At 44.4% G+C, this 19073-nt stretch overlaps 1 protein-coding gene across 3 annotated transcripts in view; it reads right to left on the bottom strand.

The window, feature by feature from the left end:
* CBL (Cbl proto-oncogene) overlaps positions 1–19073 on the bottom strand; it is a 74976-nt gene that overhangs the window by 34908 nt on the left and 20995 nt on the right. The window lies entirely within an intron of this gene.

Raw genomic sequence — 19073 nt, 5'->3', positions numbered from 1 at the left:
CAGGGGACCATATGGATGCCAGGGATTGAACTCAAATTGGCCAGGTACAAGGCAAATGCCCTACCTCCTGTACTATCACTCTGGCCCCATTTTATTTTTTAAAATGTATTTTAAAATGAAGTGTATTTTCTGGGGCCGGAGCGATAGCACAGCGGGTAGGGCGTTTGCCTTGCACGCGGCCGACCCGGGTTCGATCCCCGGCATCCCATATGGTCCCCCAAGCACCGCCAGGAGTAATTCCTGAGTGCAAAGCCAGGAGTAACCCCTGAGCATCGCTGGGTGTGACCCAAAAAGCAAAAAAAAAAAAAAAGTGTATTTTAGAAACTGGGGAGATAGCTCAGCAGCCAGCAACACTCCAAGAGGTGCCCAGCAGACCTGGGGTGTTGGAATCTTAATCGAAGGAGCCTCCCACACATTGCCTGTAAAGCATACACTCCCTGAATTATTCCCTAATTCCAAAAAGATTAATCTTCAATACAATAATTAACCACCAAGCTATAAAACACCATGTTGGAGTCGTAAAATATTTCCCAAGTGCAGTCATATCCTAACATCTTCCTACCATAGTGAGGGCTACAGAACTTCAAGACAATGATGACTTAATTACAGTCAAATGGTGATCAATACTTTGAAGTATTAACACCATTTTTGTGATAACTGTGCAGTTTCCTAGTCACTCAACTCCAAAAACCATATAAGTAAACAGTCGCGTCATCCAAAGACTGCTGAGAACACACTGAGATGGCATTTAGAATGCAATAGCAGCATCCTCTGCTCATAGCAATCAGCTTTAAAAATAGACACAATGGAACTTCTTTCAACAAAGCTTCACAGGAAGTCAATAAAGTACTGTTTAACTCTTATCTGCTTAAGCATCTTCTAAAAAAAAAAAGCAAAGAAAACCACCTACAAAAGTAGTTCTAACCCAATTTTCTATCTAAAAACATCAATGACCTTTTTGCTAAACCCGGAACAGATCATGTGTATTCTGTATGATACCTACAGTCCTGCTTTTGAGAATTACAAACTATCAACAAACTGTGCGCTAACAGTTTACCATCACACAGCATTAACCAACCATTGTTGCATTCCGAGCTCTCCTGCACTTCTACAGTTGATTTACTTCATCAAGTGAATGAGAAGGCAGTGGCTGCATGATAATCTCTAACATGTTCTTCATTCTCCTATTAATCTTTTTCTATTTTGGTTTATGGCCACAACTGATAGTGCTCAGGGCTCATTCCTAGTGGTACTTGGGACCATATGTGGTGCTAGGGAAAAAACAATTGGCTGCGTGCAAGGCAAATGCCTTACCCTGTACTATCTTTTCAGGCCCTTCATTAATCTTTTTTTATAGGGACTACCCCAAGGTACTCAGAGAGCTATCAAGCAGAGATGGTATATGGATGTGTATGTAGGGATGGGAGGAGGGGGAAAAATGGGACATGCATATGATGCCAGTAACTGAACTCTGGACATCACACTGCTAGGCATTTACTCTTACCACTTGAACTATTTCCCTGGTCTCTTGGATAACACTTAGCTGATCCCGCAGGGAGCTTAAAGTTTATTGAGCCACTCCTACAACAGAGCAACTGAGGCACAACTAACAATCCTATATTGCTTTTCTCTTTCCTTTATGTCATTTGTATGGTTTATTTAGCAATGTCCCTTTTGGATAGACACAGAAAGATAATTGATGCTATGTTATTGACTCCAAAATATTATTTATTCCTGGGCATCCATATGTACTTGACAAGCCTCAGTTACCCTTAGTTCCTAGAGCAGGGTCCCGACGAGGGGCTGATGGACCCAGGGCCAGCTGTAGAGTTACCCTGGCATTGAAATGGGCCAGGCCAAGCGCCGTAATATTTAACTATAAGAGCATGGTCATGGACACTGGTCTCCCCTTTTCTGTTTGTTTTTCTAGTTTTGGGGCCACAACAATGGTGCTCAGGGCTTACTCCTGGCTCTATGCTCAGGGATCATTCCTGATGGGCTCAGGGAACCATACAAAATACTGGGGGTTAAACCCATGTCAGCCTCATAGAAGCCTTCCCCACTGTACTATCTTCCTGGCACCCCTTTTAAAAACATCAACTCGGGCTGGAGCAATAGCACAGCGGGTAGGGCGTTTGCCTTGCACGCGGCCAACCTGGATTCGATTCCCAGCATCCCATATGGTCCCCTGAGCACCACCAGGGGTAATTCCTGAGTGCAGAGTCAGGAGTGACCCCTGTGCATTGCCAGGTGTTACTCCTAGCTCTGCTCTCAAGGATCACTCTCAGAGGGCTCAGGGAACCATATGGAGTACTGGGGAGGGAACCTGGGTCAGCTGTGTGCAAGGCAAGAGTCCTACCCACTGTACCATAGCTCTGGCCCATCATTAAGAGCTTATTAAGAATCAGTAATTTGAGCCATTTACATACATCATTTTATTCCCCCAATGGATAACTTCTCAATGGCAGCAAAGGCACCTCGTACACTTGGTCTTCTGCAGCAAAGAGCATAATGCCTACACAAAACAGCATGCCATACATTCTAAAAGCAGAATTGAAAAGTATCCTTGTATTTAAAATCAGCTTTTTCCTTTGAAAAGGCTCTATTCTCAGGAGTCATGACCATGGGGATCACGGATCACGGTTCTACCCAGGGTCTGCCGCATGTAAGCAAGAGCCTCAGCCCCAAACTAACCTCTCGGGCCCCTATTTGAACTCTTTCCAGCTTTTTATACTCTACTTAGGGGGGAGGGACTCCCAAGCAGTGCTCAGACCTTGGAACCTCTCTTGGTGATTCTTGACCAGTGAGGCTGGTGTGAAAGAAGGTGGTGTTCAGATCCAGCAGTACTTAAGATTACCGGGGTCACCACAGCTGTACTGGGGCCCTCCAGGGCCACACCCAGCAGCACTCACGGGTCTCAAAGCCTGTACACAGTGATGGGTACTAGGTACCAAACTTGTACACAGTGATGGGTGCCAGGTACCAAACCAGGACCAGCCACAGGCAAGGCATGTGCCTTAACCCCTGTATCTCTCTCTGGCCCCAAAATTCTGAATGTTTTTGAGGTGTACAGGTCAGGGATTTTGCAGTATGTCCTGCAATTTGTGTTCAGCTGATGCTTGCCTTGATTGAGTTTTGGACAGAATAACACATGGGTAAGGAATCTGTCTTCAGATTCGCACACTGATGAGGTGGACCAAAGGGTTGGAGGACACAGGCCACACCCTGTGGTGCTTAGCAATGGCCACCAGCAGCACACACAGCGGTGCTGGGGGAAGGGTGGGGCAGGCAATAAGGTGCTGGGGACTAAACCAAGGGACCCGCACGTGCACTCTGACACTTGAGTCACATCCCCTGCCCAAGTTACTATTTTTAAATTATTAATGTGATGTATCCTCACTAAAAACACACACAATTGAAGCATAATAAAAACTTTAGTTTTTGTGTGGGTAAAAATAAAGTGAATATTCAGCAAATGTTCACTAAAAGCTACTGTAACTTATGGTACATAACCATTTTTTCCTTAACAGGTCAAGAATCAAACTTGTACATATTTCAAAACAACTTCTCAATTTACTCAACTGGAGTTTTGAAAGACAACCATGGAAGTTACACATTCTAAAGTATTTGTCTGAGATGCAGTAACCAGTCCCAGATGGCACCACAGCACAAGAGATCCCTTCAGGCCCCATACCGAGCTAACCTCACCTGGGCACCCCAGATGGAGCAGGTGCTGTCTCCCCGCCTACTCCAGATGGAACCCCGGCACCCAAAAGCTTAAGCAGGTACCAGGACTAAATGTCCAGGCCGAATGGAGGCAGAGGCGCTGGGTGGTCCCTCCCTGGCTCTCTGCCTGTTCCATGGCCTAGTTGTCATGCCCACAAGCTTCCACTGTGTGCCATCTTGGCACATCAACAGCCCTGGCCCAGAAACTCCCAACTGAATCCCAAAATAGATTAGAGCCCTACAGAGATGTCTCTGGAACCCAACCATCTACAACCTAGGATCCGAGAAGCACATGGCCACAAAGCGTCCGCACAAACTCCCATGATATTCAAAATGAGCAATGGAAAATAAATTATTTAACATCTGTCCCTGGAAGGCAGGCTTGAATGATAGTGGGAAAAATCAGGAAAAACATAATGCCCAAAAGTAGAGAGCATTGTGGAAATTGCCTACCACAGAGGCAGGATGAGGACTGAGATGGGGATGGGGGGATACTGGGGATATTGGTGGTGGACAATGTGCACTGGTGGAGGTTGGGTGTTCGATCATAGTATGGCTAAATCTCAAATATGAAAGCTTTGTAACTATCTCACAGTAATTTAATAAAATAAAAATTTAAAAAATAAATAAAATTAATATGTATATATACACTCATCTGCAGGGGCTGGAGCAATAGCACAATGAGTAGGGTATCTGCCTTCACGCGGCAGACCCGGGTTCAATTCCCAGCATCCCATATGGTCCCCTGAGCACCACCAGGGGTAATTCCTGAATGCGTAACCAGGAGTAACCCCTGTGCATCGCCGGGTATAACCCAAAATGAAAAAAAAGAGAAAAAAGTATTTATCTGCAGATAAATTAACCAGGGCTGGAAAGAGAGTATGGGGGCCGGGCACTTGCCTTGCCCCCGCCCCCCAAAAAAAGCTTATTAACAGGGAGAAGTGATTACTTCTTTCCAAAATCAGTTCCTTGAAGAATATACAATCAATTACATAAATTTCAGGAAAAAAATCTTAAATTTCTCATACCCTTCCCCACCAAAAATATAAAAACCACTACATACTCTTTAGAAAGCCTATCCCATGAACTTAAATAAATTAAAAACAGCTACACAGGGGCCAGAGCAGAGTACAGCAGGCAAAGTACTCACTTTGCATTCACCCAACCTGGGTTTGATCCCCGACATCCCATATGGTTCCCCAATCCCCAGGAATGATCCCTAAATACAGAGCCAGGAATAAGCCCTAAGCACCACCGGGTGTGGTCAAAAAAGCAGCTACATAAACAAAATAAATCATACTGAGCAGGAAACAGCTCTAATAGAGCTTAATCAAATATGCAGACTGTCTTTCTTGTTATCATTTATTTAGCTCAGTATGTAACACATATTTCCATTTAAATATATAGATTTTGGGGAGGGCTGGAGCAATAGCACAGCGGTAGGGCGTTCGCCTTTCACACGGCCAAGTTCAATTCCTCCGCCCCTCTCAGAGAGCCCGGCAAGCTACCACGAGTATTGCGCCCACACGGCAGAGCTTGGCAAGCTACCCGTGGCGTATTGGATATACCAAAAACAGTAACAATAAGTCTCATAATGAGAGACGTTACTGGTGCCTGCTCGAACAAATCAATGAGCAACGGTATGACAGTGACAGTGACAGGTTTTGGGGAATGGAGTAAAGGTACAGCAGGTAGGGCACTTGCCTTGCACACAGCTGACCTAGGTTTACTCTCCTGCACCCCATCGGGGTGCTCCAAGCCCAAGCAAGATCCCTGAGTGCAGAGCCAGGAATAAGTCAGATGTGGCTCAAAAACAACAACAGCAAAAACTAAAAATCTTTGAACAACTACAGAGTAGTTACTAAACTTTGATTTTGTTGAAGTTTGGGGAGAAACGTGATTTTCTTTTTTACACATCTTATTATTTACAGGAGTCACACCTGGCAGTACTAGGGTCCATGAAGTGTCAGGGGCCAACTTCAGGGCCTTGCACATGCTCGACACATGCACTAACACTTGCATTATAACCCCTAGAATGTTCTGCATCTAAGACTGGAAGGATCAAAACCAGGAATATCTCTACCATTGCCGTTTTCTTCAATATATATTTCTACGATGGATGATTCTCTAAAGACAGGGAGATGGTTCAAAGAACTGGAACAGAAGCTCTGCAGGAGGGAGCCCCAGTTTAGAGCCCCAGCACTGCATGATTCCTCAAGAACCAACATCAGGGAACAACCCCAGCACTGAGCTGAGAACAGTCCTCAGCACTGCCAGATGTGACCCCAAAACAAAACTCTCAATTTTAAAATTCTGTATGCAAATATGGATACAATTCTGTTCAGAGTTTAGTCCTGTAACTAGTAATATTTGATAAGCAGTATTTTATTAGATGTGGTTTATTAAGAAGCTACCAAAAAATGTCAGGTTATACAGGAAAGGAAATCTTCTTGGACCTGACTGTCTGCTTAGCAGAGCAGACACACATGCACTTGGAGGACAGAAACAGTGCAAGAGTGAAAGCAAGCACAGGCAGGGACACCACTGCTGGGCAGTGTAACTGAGGCAGTGTCTCAGGCTTTCAAGAAAGGACTAGGGGTCAAAGGGACAGTATGGCGGGTAAGACCCTTGCCTTGCACACGGCTGACCTGGTTTCAATCCCCAGCACCCCATCTGGTCCCCCACGTGCCATACAGAATGAACCCTAAGCTCAAAGCCAGGTGTAAGGCTGGGTACTGCCAGGTGTGGCCGAAAAACAAAACAAAACAAAACAGAAAAGAAAAGCCCCCAAATTTAAACTGACTACAGGGAGGGGAAGGAACCCTTGAACCGGGACCAGGACTGACCAAAGCAAAGGCTCAGCTGCAGATGGGCTAGAATGCAGAATCATAGTAGCAGATGAGAAATCGGAAAAGTCAGGAGAGTTTCCAGATGCAGAACTTCAGCTACCAGGGTAAAGAGATATTACAAAAGCTGTAGGACAACATAAAGTACTAGGATGGGGGAGGAACATCCTCATCTGTCTTTAGGTCCTGATGACAAAAGACATTAGGGGAATTTGAGGGGAAATGACCAATGCAGTCAGATGAGGCAAGCTGCACAGCAGGACAGTCCTGGGAGGCTGAACTCAGGGAGGAAAAAGGGCAGAAATCGAGAAAGGCTGCAGAATCACAATCCGAGATGTGATGACTCAGAGGGGAGCAATGATGAGCCTGAAATGCAGATCCTGCGCAGCTGGGAAAAGGGTCAAAGGCATGATCCATTCAGGCCCCGGCTGGGGTTCAGCAGTGGAGGGCAAGCTTCCCATGTGTGAGGGCCTGGGTTTCCCCCCAAACATATACACAACACGTACCCTCCTTCCCTCACTCCTTCCCTCCTTTCTTCCCTCCCTCCCCCCCTCTCTCACACACACAATTTATATTTTTAAAGGATTGGAATGTCTAAATATATTTCACTTTTTTTTTTTTTTGGCCCACACCCCATGGTGCTCACAGCTTATTTCTGGCTCTGAGTTCAGGGTGCTGGGGATCAAGCCCAGGTTAGCCACATGCAAGGCAAGTGACTTACACACTGTATTACCTCTCCAGTCCCACATATTTCACTATTCAATGAACTTTTACTAGATTCTACTATCACCCCCATTTTATAAATGACAAAACCTGGGGCTGGAGAAACAGGACAGTAGGTAAGGAGCGTGCCTTCACACTGCTGATCCCATAAGGCCCCCTAAGCCTGGTGAAAGTGATCCCTGAGAGCAGAGCCAGGAATGACTTCTGAGCACCACTGGGTATGGCCCAAAACCAAAATAAATAAATGACAAAATTTAGACACAAAGCAATGAAGCGAAATCAATCCCAGGACTTCCTGCTCCTCATCTACACAGAATACGGCTGTCTTGTTAGGGTACAAGGAAGAAGATGGCAGCTCGCTGACATGGATAGCATAGATGTGCCAGAGTCAGGACCATGGCAGAGGCTAGCTGGCAGCTTGTAAACAAGGCACAAGCCAGGCAAACATTTATTTGTCAATATTCTACAAGATCACTGACACCAGTAGGAGTGGAACTATCTGCCCACTAATTCCCACCCCATACCCATACCCACACCCACCACCACCCCACCCCACCCCTACACACAGAACAAGCCAAATAAAATGAAGGGCTTTATTTTTTGTTTGTTTTTGTTTGTGGGCCACACCAGCTGTTATCAGGGGTTACTCCTGGCTCTGCACTCAGGGATCACTCCTGGCAGGGTTCAGGGGACCATAAGGGGTGCTGGGGACTAAACCCGAGTCAGCTGCATGCAAGGCAAGTGCCCTCCCTGCTGTACTATTCCTCTGCTAGGCTTAAACTTACATAGTGCTATTTGTCAATTTCATCAACATAACCTTTTTAATGGAAAAAATCAAAAACAAAAACCCCAAAACATGAATTTCTCCTTTTGGGATGAGGGTGAGGGTTAATGAGATGGCGTCAGAAAGACAAAAGCGGTAGTAGCAGCTTTCTCTTATAAAAAGCAGAACAAATCCATGTGAAAGGCATTTGGAAGAACTGGGCAATGTCCCAAGTGAGTTATATATTTATCTTTATAAGAAAATCATGCTAATTTTGTATTTGTAGTTATCCTCAATAAGGCAGAAATTAACATCGTCTCTGAGACCCACTGTTTTGCAATGTCTTGTCTTTTTTGGGAGGCGAGGGTGGAGAACGTTCTTGGGGACGCCTGGCCTATGGGGCCGATGGTTCAATGCTCAGGCCCCGGATGTTGGGTCCGGCATGGAAAGGTGCGTATTCCTGACCACTGAGCTTTCTCCCCAGCCCTTCTCAGTGTCTTTATAAAGATGTGATAAAACATAACATAGCAATTCTAAAATTCTCACATTTTAGGGGTTCAAATACCCAATTCAGAGTTATCACACCTCCCCCAACAGGAAAACCTAAATGGAGCTTGCATGTCTATTAGAGCCACAATATGAAAATGAGCAATATTTATGTACACTGGCAGGAAAATTCAGTGAACACATAAAACTTCAATATTGTCCAAAGGGCAGAGGCAAATAAAACCTAAGAGTAAAGAGTAAGAGCTCAGCAGGCTGAGTGCAGGCTTCCTTTGCAGAAGACCCAGGTTCCCTCTCTGGCACTACATACCGTCCCCCAAGCACTGCCAAGGGGCACTTTATGACCTACTTAACGAGGTTCCAATCTGGGCAATTTGAAGGCAAGGTGTGCCCAGCTCCTCTGATTCTGTAGCAGCGCTCCCACCCTCTGTGCTCAGTGTACCCTACACGCAAGAGGCCCATGCACTGCAGGAGCAACCTCCAAGCAGCAGAAAGTCTCTGAACTCTTCTGGGTATGTTCCCCAAAAGAATTTCCTTTCCTAAGTGGACTTTTTAATCAAGCTCTTTAACAAAATAAAAATAAAATGGATCATCAATATCTGGTTCTACAGGGAAAATAAAATATTCTGCCTATTATTATTACTACTACTTTTTTTTTTGCTTTTTGGGTCAAACACGGCAAGGCACAGGGGTTACTCCTGGCTCTGCACTCAGGAATTACTCCTGGCGGTGCTCAGGGGACCCTATGGGATGCTGGGAATCAAACCCGGGTCGGCTGAAAAAAAAAAAAAAAAAAAAAACCCGGGTCGGCTGCATGTAAGGCAAACGCCCTATCCATTGTACTATCACTCCAGCACCTCTGCTTATTATTTTAAAATGCAAATAACCTAAGGAAAGTTTCCCAAGTACAGAAATGAGGGACTGGAGAGTACAGGAGGTAAGGGGCTTGCCTTGCATGCAACTAGTTTGAACCCCAGCACTACATATGGTCCCCAGGTCGCTGCCAAGAATGTTCCTGAGTACAAAGCCAGGCTAAGTCTGTTGGGTACAACACACACACACACACACACACACACACACACACACACACACACACTCATTCACTCTCTCTCTCTCTCTCTCTCTCTCTCTCTCTCTCTCTCTCTCTCTCTCTCTCTCACACACACACACACACATAATAGTAATGGAACAAGAGTTATTAACTGCATACATCTGACATTGAATTGGAAGAGTATTTTGCGTGCAAAAGCAGCAAGGGGAGGGTTTATACAGAAAGGAAAGGAAACTGCTAACAACAATTTCTTTATTACATTTCCCTAATAAGTTTAACACATTAGGCCAGAGCTTTCTGAAGAAGATCTGTATTTCAAGTTCAAGGCACTGGTGGCGAGAGGAAAGATTACACTGCCAGGATTAAAGCTCATAATGCTTTAATTTGGACACACCAGTCTCTTTGAGCAGGCTCTGCGGCTTTGTGCACTACTGCCTGGCAATAAAAGACACTCTGGAGCCAGCTCTCAAGCTGGTTCTTTAAGATGTTCTCATTGAGATGCAGTTGTGGACCTCACACGTATTACGGTTTTAGAGCAAGGCTGGGTTTGCCCTCTTGGAGCAGCGTGACTAGAAAAAGCTTTTGTACATTCTACTTGACATTCATGGCCCACTTCTCTATAATGCTCTGACACTCCAAGGGGAGGCAAAAGATGTTTCATACTCCCTGGGTGCAGTCAAGCACACGTTCTAGCAGGAACTGTTTGCCTCTGACACAATTCTTCAAACACACTTGATGGATACTTGTGTGTTCACAGAGCTTGCCTATTAAACAAGCTTTAACTTCTCCAAGTTCATGATTTCATGTGAAAATATCTTAAGTGCAACCTCCAACCACTCATTTCTGGAAAATGGAATGAAACATTTCCTGGTTATCAAGATAACCACAGTAATCAGTAATAAACCTGTGGAAGAAAAGGCTTTGGCAACACTGGAGTAACTTACCCTAACTGAAAAATACTCATACAGAGGCAAAGGCCAGGCTAATTTTGCTCAACAACAAATATCCAGTCTGAAATAGGGCTCAGTGCGAGAGCACAAGCCTTCCATGAGGAGGCCCTGCGTTCCATCCCCCTGCTCTGCAAATACACACCCACCCAACAATAATATAGAAATAGCAAGTATTCAATCTGTGTGATAAGGCAGGGAGTGAATGAAGGCTAGGCTAAGTGCTGAATTCTTTAGGCACTCAAAAAGCAGATGATAAATATCAATTACATCTAAGCTTGGAAAATTTTTTAAATTTTTGATGAGGGGCCGGAGAGACAGTACAATGGGTAGGATGCTAACCTTGAGGAGGTAAACCCAGGTTCGATTCCTGGCATCCTATATGGTCTCCCGAGCATCACCAGGAGTAACCATGGAGCATTGCTGAACGTGGCCCAAAAAAATAATCTTGTTGTTGTTGAGAAAATTCTGCTTTTGGTCAAGGTTTGCAGGAATTAAAGGAACTGTATTTACTCTCCCATCCAAAAGAACTAAAATAACTGCACAAAACTTGTTAAATGATGGTTTCCAGACATCTGACATCAGGCAGCAGAGGCCCAAGATCCCTGAACAGGGGGAAAAAATGGAGTGAATTCTATGACTGACCAAACTTAATGCCTGGAGCTTTTCCAGGCCTTAGAACTAGGCAGGACGACAGGCAGAAGCCAAGGACTCTGTCGAGGAGACAGTATCTGGTGTCTGAGACAGCCAGAGCAGCTGCAGCTTCCAATGCAGAATCAAGAGGGGAGAAGAGGGGCAGAGATAGAAGGGCCCTCTCAGTTTCAACTGAGCACAAATCAGAACAGAAAAAATACCTGTAGGCAAAGAACATTTCCCACATCTCACCTTGAGTATAGGACGTAGGGATCTGGAATTCAGCCAGTACGGCCAGGGAGAAAAATTGGTCCGATATGAACTGTGAGGTCTTGCCTACCAGTTTCAAAGGATCAACTACTACAAGTAACTTAACTGGATATTAGACAAAGTTCATTTTGGGGCTGGAGTGACAGTGCAATGGGTAGGGTATTTGCCTTGCATGTGGCCGACCTGGGTTCAATGCCCAGTATCCCATATGGTTCCTCAAGCCCTACCAGGAGTAATCCCTGAGTGCACAAACAAGAGTAAATCCTGAGTACCACAGGATGTGGCCCAAAGCAACAATAATAACAGTAAAAGAAAAATTACAGAAGTATCCAGCACCTAACAAGGTAAATATTAACAATGTCTGGCACCTAGTCAAAAATCACTAAGTATCTAATGAAGCAAGAAAATATGACTTAGTAACAATTTTTTGGGGGGGAGGGTCACACCCTGTGATGCTCAGGGGTTTCTCCTGGCTCTGTACTCAGGAATCACTTCTGGCTGTGCTTGGGGGACCATATAGAATGCTGGTGATCAAACCTGGGTTGGTTGCATATAAAGAAAGTACCTTCCTGGCTGTACTATCTCTCTGGCCCACTCAGTAACAATTTAAAAAGTCAACAGGAGCTGGAGAGACAGCTCACTGTGTTGATCTCCAGAGCACCCATGGGGAGCAACAGCTGAGCACCTTGCCAGCAGTAGCCCAATGCTTGTCCCAGAAACAAACAAAAAAGTCAATAGTTAATAGGCTTAAATTAATGATGGGCACAGATGACAGAATTAAGAGACAAACATCAAAATCACTTTTCTAACTTTATTCCATATGTACAAAATGGTGAATATTTAGTACTAGGAGACATAAAAAGATTAAGATGCAACATCTAGAAATAAAAACTACAATAAAACTAGTAGCAATAGATTAAGTACTGCATGGGGTGGAGCATGAGGGGATGTGTGGGGGGGGAGACATAGTTCAGAAGCAAAGAGTTTGCCTGCATCCAACCAACTCAAGCACTACATATTGTCCTCCAAGCACTGCCAGGAGTGATCCCCAGACCAGTGCCAGAAGTAGCCCCAATCACTACTGGGTATGGGATGAAAATTAAAATAAAGAGACTGTAGTGACAGTACAGCGTGTAAAGCATTTTCCTAGCATGCAGGCAACCAGGTTCAGTTCCAGGCATCTCGTATGGTTCCCTGTGCACTGCCAGGAGTTAATTCCTGAGTGCAACACCATGAGTAACCCTTGAGCACCACTGAGTGTACACCCCACCCCCCGTGCCAAGAAAAAAGGCGGGGGGGGGGGGAGAAAATAAATACTGCACAAGAAAAGATTAACTTGAAAACAGAGCAATAGGAAGTACCCTAAAGGAAACAAAGAAAAAAACATGAACAGAGCACATGACCTGTGAGGCAACATCCAATGTTGTGTCAAATGTAGTATCAACAGAATATCCTCTAAGGTAAGGGCTATTATCAAAATATACTTCAAGGACTGGGGAGATAATCAAAGGTTAAACATGTGCCTTGTATGCACAAGGCCTCAAGTTCTATACCCAGCATAGCAAGGCCAAGTATCACTTGGTAGTTTCTTTGTTTTGTTTTGTTTTTGATTTTGAGCCATACCTGGTGATATTCAGGAATTACTTCTGGCTCTGCACTCAGGGATCACTCCTAGTAGTGCTCAGGGAACAATATGGGATGTCAGGGGTAGAACCTGGGTTGGCTGCACACAGCAAGTGCCTTACCCTCTGTATTATCACCCTTACCCTACCTGGTCATTTCTGCTGGACTCCCTAGGCCTTACTGGGGACATACCTCCTCTCCCAAAACACAGACACATACGTGCACACATACATGTACATTCATCTGATATTCTGTTCTTTTGCAACAGATAATGGTTCAACCACATAGCTTGTGTTGCTCCAAATGACAAAACACATAGACCACTGTGACATCCTGAACACCTGCTAAGAGGGCAGGAGGAAATACACCACAATGGCAGTAACCTGACTCACTCTCTTTCCCTTCTCCACCTTTTCAACTCTCTGCAATGTAGCAACAGCATTTTTTAAATGTCTGTGTTCTCAAAGTCTGCTGTGTCCTGGAGGAGTCCGTAGAGTCTTTTCGAGGCCTGCAATGTTGGGATCAGTTCCACAGCACCATTGAGGCACCAGCTGTGTCTGTGGCAGGAAGGCGATGTGGAGACCACAGCTGCCTGGACAGGAGCTGAGTCTGCAGCCACCACTCTCTTGGCCACAGCTTGCAGGAAAGAAAAAGACTGTGGAGCTGACAGCTTGCATTTAAGGAATAGCATTCTACGGGACAAAACGAGAAGTCTGAAAACAGCACTTCTGTCGTAATGATGGTGGTTCTCAGAAAAAACAACTTATGCAATGTCTAAGCTGAAAACTGAAAATTGTCATCACTTTTCTTTATTTAAAAATAAAAAAGAATTGGGGAGTGGGGCATGGAGTGACAGTACAGCGGTTAAGGAGTTTGTCTCGCATGTAAGTGACCCAAGTTTGATCCCCAACATCCCTTATGGTCCTCTGAGCCCCACTAGGAATGATCCCTGAGCACAGAGCCAGGAGTAAGACCTGAGCAAAGCCAGGTGTGGCTCAAGAGAAATTTTAAAAATTTGAGCATCATGCTGCAATAGACTCAACAGTATCCAGAACAGACAATAGGCCAGAGTGATAGTGCAGGACTCGCCCTGCATGTGGCTGACCCCAGCTAGATGCTTAGCACTGCACGGTCTTCACACCATCAGGATCAAGTCCCAATATAGAGCTGGGAGGAAACCTTGAGCACTGGTGTAGTGCTCAAAGTGTAGGCCATACATGCTGCCTCCCACCCCTTGCAGAAAACAAAAAACAAAAGCCAGAAAAACACAGTGTAGATCAGGGAGAAGGCTCTGTTAAAGTACCTACTTATCAGCAAGCCCAAGACCTTAAGAAGGACATCCCCACCCTTAGCACCACTGGGTGTGGCTCTCTAGCACTGCCAGGCACAGACTGTCAATGGGTGTGGCCTCAGCGAACAGAAAGAATTCATGATGTTCTATACACCATCACCAACCATTTCCTATGACATGAAATCCCAAACTGAAAAAAAGAAGGAACTCCCTATTTTCCCTCTGCCCAGCCCACAGTTAACTCTATTCTACTTTGTATCTAAGAAGTTCCCTTTTCTAGAAGCCACACTCTTTTTAGAGGTGTGAGTTGGTTTCTTTCACTCAGCATTCCAGGCTGTAGCACGTATCAGAATTTCATCCCTTTTCAGAACTGCATACTATTCCAATTTTTAACCACATTTGGCTGATCTATTCATCTGCTAAAAGATGTTAGGGTTTTTCTACCTTTTGGTTACAAAACAGCCGATCCCGTGAACACACATGTACAGATATCTATGGTGGTCTCTGCTTTAGTTCTCTTGGGCAAAGGACTATATAGTCTCCCTATGCCCAGCCTGTGCAGCGCTGCACAAGAGTGTGGCAGACATGCTGCATCATTTCCCACCACCAGCCAGCAGTGCACCCAGCTGCAGATTCTCCACAGTGGCATCAGCACTTGCTCTTTTCCCTAGTTTTGATAGGAGCCATCCTGACGGGTGTGAGGCCATGTCTCACTGAGGGTTTGATGTGCACTGCTTCCATCCAGTTGATCACAAGAGAAACCAGTTCTTCAGCAGGTCATGTGAGGCGAATGTCAGAACGCTCCCCTCTGTTGCCACTCCCAGGCACCACAGGCTCTCCCTAGGACTGGAAAGATACAGAACACTTCCCTACAGTAACAGAAGCATTCCTAACTCAAGTGAGGCTCTTTCCCCGCCAGCCAAGCTCCTTAATACAAAGATCTGTCACCATATCTATCAGTACAGTGATATAACTGAACTTCAAGGTATGCAGAGAAAGACTAGAGCAGAACACTTGTGTCTGGCTTATGAAACATCCGTTTTCTCGGTAGACCATTTGAAAGCCAACACAGAGATTACACTTTGGAAAGCAAAGAAAACAAAAGTTTCCAACTTGCATGAAAGGGGACTATGCTTGTGGAATTCACCCATCATTGCTAATAGCCTATAACGAATGGTTAGTACATGAGCATTTAGCTACTTCTAAAATGCTTCTAGCTGAATTAAAAAAAAATTATTTCAGTTCATTATCTACCTCTAAAAAGACACCATCATTACAAAAGGGAAGTTGAATCTTGGACTGGAAGATAGCGCAAAGGGCTAGAGCAGATATCTGGCACACAGAGGTCCAGGGTACAATGTATGGCACTGAAAGGACAATGGACATCAAAGCAATGCTGGGATGGCCCCTGTGACCCCCACCAGCACCAGGTTGAGTCTTGCTTGGAGTGGCCTCAGGGCTCCCTGAAGCACTGCCTGGGATACCTAAACATTCTTAAAACAAAGGAAAGTTTAGGGACTAGCGAGATAGAACAGTGGATCAGGCACTTATATGTCTTATCCAGATTCAATACCTGTCACCCATGAGTGTCTGATCCCTGAGCATTGAGTGAGTTCAGGAGTAAGCACTGAGTACCACTGAGTATGGCACAAAAATACATAAGCAAAAAAAAAAAAAAAACAAAGGAAAGTTTAATCTAACTTCAAAAAAAAAAATACAATAAAAGCGAAGAGACATTTTGAAAGCAACTGTGCTCTATAATTCCATACTACCGTAACATCCTGTGCTGGAAGGAAAACAGGTGCAAAAAACAGGGTTAAAGATCAAAGGCAAGGAAGTTATGGTTTCTGTTTAATTCATTTTAAAATCTAAGAAAATATGAGAGCAAATTTCTCTTTAGAGAATTTAACTACTTTCTGCTATGAAATAATCATTTGCTGGTTGAAATGTTTATGTACACTTCTAAAGAACATTCAAGAGACTGTTTATGAAAAATGTCTTGAGCACATGGCTCTGAGGGAGAGATATAATCTGAAACCAGAGCAGGTGGAGGGGCACTGCACTCATACTGGACAAATCCCAGTCCTTCCAACTTTTCCTTCCAGATCTGACTGCTGCACTCACAGCCCATCCTATTCTAAGAGCTAACAGTCACATTCGTAACTCCCAACAACCACACAAGGGTATTCTCACAGATGAGGAAATTGAGAAGGTCATATACAGCTAAGTGGTAAAGTTAAGATTCAAGTGCAGGCAGCTGGCTTCAGAGTTTATTCTCTTCATCTGCATACTATATTGCCTGTCAGGGATAAACCACCAGTCTTTCAAAACAAAAAAGCTAATGCTTGGTAAGCTCTTTTCATTTTAAATGCTCTTATGGCCAGAAATATGGCTCAACTGTAGAGCACTTGTCTAACTGTTTAATCCTGGGAACTGAAAAACAAACAAAAGCTCCAATGTTTTGATGACAAGAGTTTATCTATAGGAGAAAGTCATTCAGAGGTCAAAGAACAGCTCTTTATAATCTGACAGTAAAGAATACCTCAACCCACATTTCCAGCTTATCTATCTTCCCCAATTCTTTATCTTTCTAGTGGTGGAGGACACACCCATCAATGCTGGGGGAGCCAGTAGGTTCCCACTCAATCCAGAGTCCTAGAGATGCTAGGAATGAGTTCAACCACCTAAATTACATCCCAGTTGTAGCCATCTCAGACAGTTCCTGACACAGTGCATGCACTTTCATGCTGCTGTGTTCAGGGTTTTTATTTCTCTACTCAAAAAATTCCTACTTGGGGGCAGGAACAATAGTACAGCGGGTAAGATATTTGCCTTGCATGCAGCCGACCAGGGTTTGATCTCTGGCATCCCTTGGACAAGAGAGATAGTACAGCAATAGGGCATCTGCCTTGGCATGTGGCCAACCTAAGTTCAATCCCCCGCACCCCATACGGTCCCCTGACCACTGCCAGGAGTGATTCCTGAGTGCACAGCCAGGAGTAATTAATCCCTGCATCACTAGATGTGGCCCCCAAATCAAAACAAAACAAAATGACCCTTGGCATCCTGTATGGTTCCAAGCACCACCAGGAGTGATCACAGGGTGTGGCCCACCCAAAAAATTCCTACTTATTCTTCAAATTCTAACTCATAAAGCACTGTCTCTGTATCACCATTCCTGATGCCGCTGGATAGAATAGTTTTCACATACAGCATTTAGTATATTTCTCTACTATGTGTTTTTATTTCATTATACCAGTTTTGAATACCTGGAGTCTTTCACCTTCCAGTATTAGATAGATCCAAGTTCACTGTCTAATGGATCTGATAAATATATTTTCAAATTTTTGGCACTTAATGAAGCAGAATTTTTTTCTCTCTTTTTTTTTTTTCTTTTTGGGTCATACCCGGCAATGCACAGGGGTCACTCCTGGCTCTGCACTCAGGAATTACCCCTGGTGGTGCTCAGGGGACCATATGGGATGCTGGGAATCGAACCCCGGTTGACGGTGTGCAAGGCAAATGCCCTACCCACAGTGCTATCGCTCCAGCCCCAAGCAGCATTATTTTTTAAAAAACTCATCAGTACAGAGGCTGGAGAGAGTACGAATGGTGTGCTTGCCTTGCACTCAGTTGACCTGGGTTTGATTCCCAACATCCCATATGGTCCTCCTGAGTGCGGCCAGGAGTGATCTCTGGGCAAACAGCCAGGAGTCAGCCCTGAGGACAAGTGTGGCCCAAAAATAAAAACAAAACAAAACAAAAAAACTTAGTACAAAAATGACCCATTAACTAGGGTTCATAGAGTAAAGGTTTTACTGAAACAAAAGTAATGAAGCTATTTAAAAGGAGTTAAATTAATTTCCCTATCAAGTAAAAGTTAATGGTGTCATATCTACTTACAAAGGATCTGGTGATGAAATTCAGTCACCAGAAACTCTTTTGTTTTGGGGCCACACACAATGGTATTCAGTGGCTATTCCTGGTTCTGTACTCAGGGATCATACCTGGAGGGGTACAGTGGACCATACATACACAGTGCCAGGGATTAAACTGGAGTCCAGCTGCATGCAAGGCAAGCATGCTTCCTCCTGTACTATCTCTCAGTTTCTCAGAAGGAAAGATGACACTCTAGATCAAACCCAAGTAATGCTATGCTAAGAGCAGTATGAATGATGATTTGAGTAAGATTTAACTGACAGATAAAGACTTCCAGAATCAAATACAGCAAAATTAATGGTGAGGTAAACACCATTTCATAACTTATAGAGTCTTGCAGGCTAGCTGAATGGCCCAGAAATTACTCTCCCTCCTCAATCTCTCAAGTCTTCTTATATTCACTCCCCACACCCTTCCCCCCTCTCACCCCCACCCCCAAATGCCACAGGAATAACTTTGAGGGCTTCTGGGTGTGGCTCCAAAACTAAATAAAAAGTTCTGGGGCTGGGAACAGGCTCAGGGATAGAATGCTTCTTGCACTACATGGACTGAGGTCCCATCCTCAAAACTGCAAAAACAGGTTAAAAAAAAATCTACAAAACGCTCTGGCAGAGGGTGTGGTGTTGGAATAGTATATGCATACAACTCTACCATTTGGTTTTTTGTAGTTGTTTTTGTTTTTGTAGTTGTTTTCAGCATTGATCAGGGTTTACTCCTGACTTTACTGCTCAAGGATCATTCCTGGAAGGATTTCAGG

The sequence above is a fragment of the Sorex araneus genome, chromosome 3 (genome assembly GCF_027595985.1).
Source record: "Sorex araneus isolate mSorAra2 chromosome 3, mSorAra2.pri, whole genome shotgun sequence".
Classification (NCBI taxonomy): domain Eukaryota; kingdom Metazoa; phylum Chordata; class Mammalia; order Eulipotyphla; family Soricidae; genus Sorex; species Sorex araneus.
The sequence above is the reverse complement of the archived record's forward strand: the minus strand, read 5'-3'. Positions and strand labels throughout refer to the sequence as shown.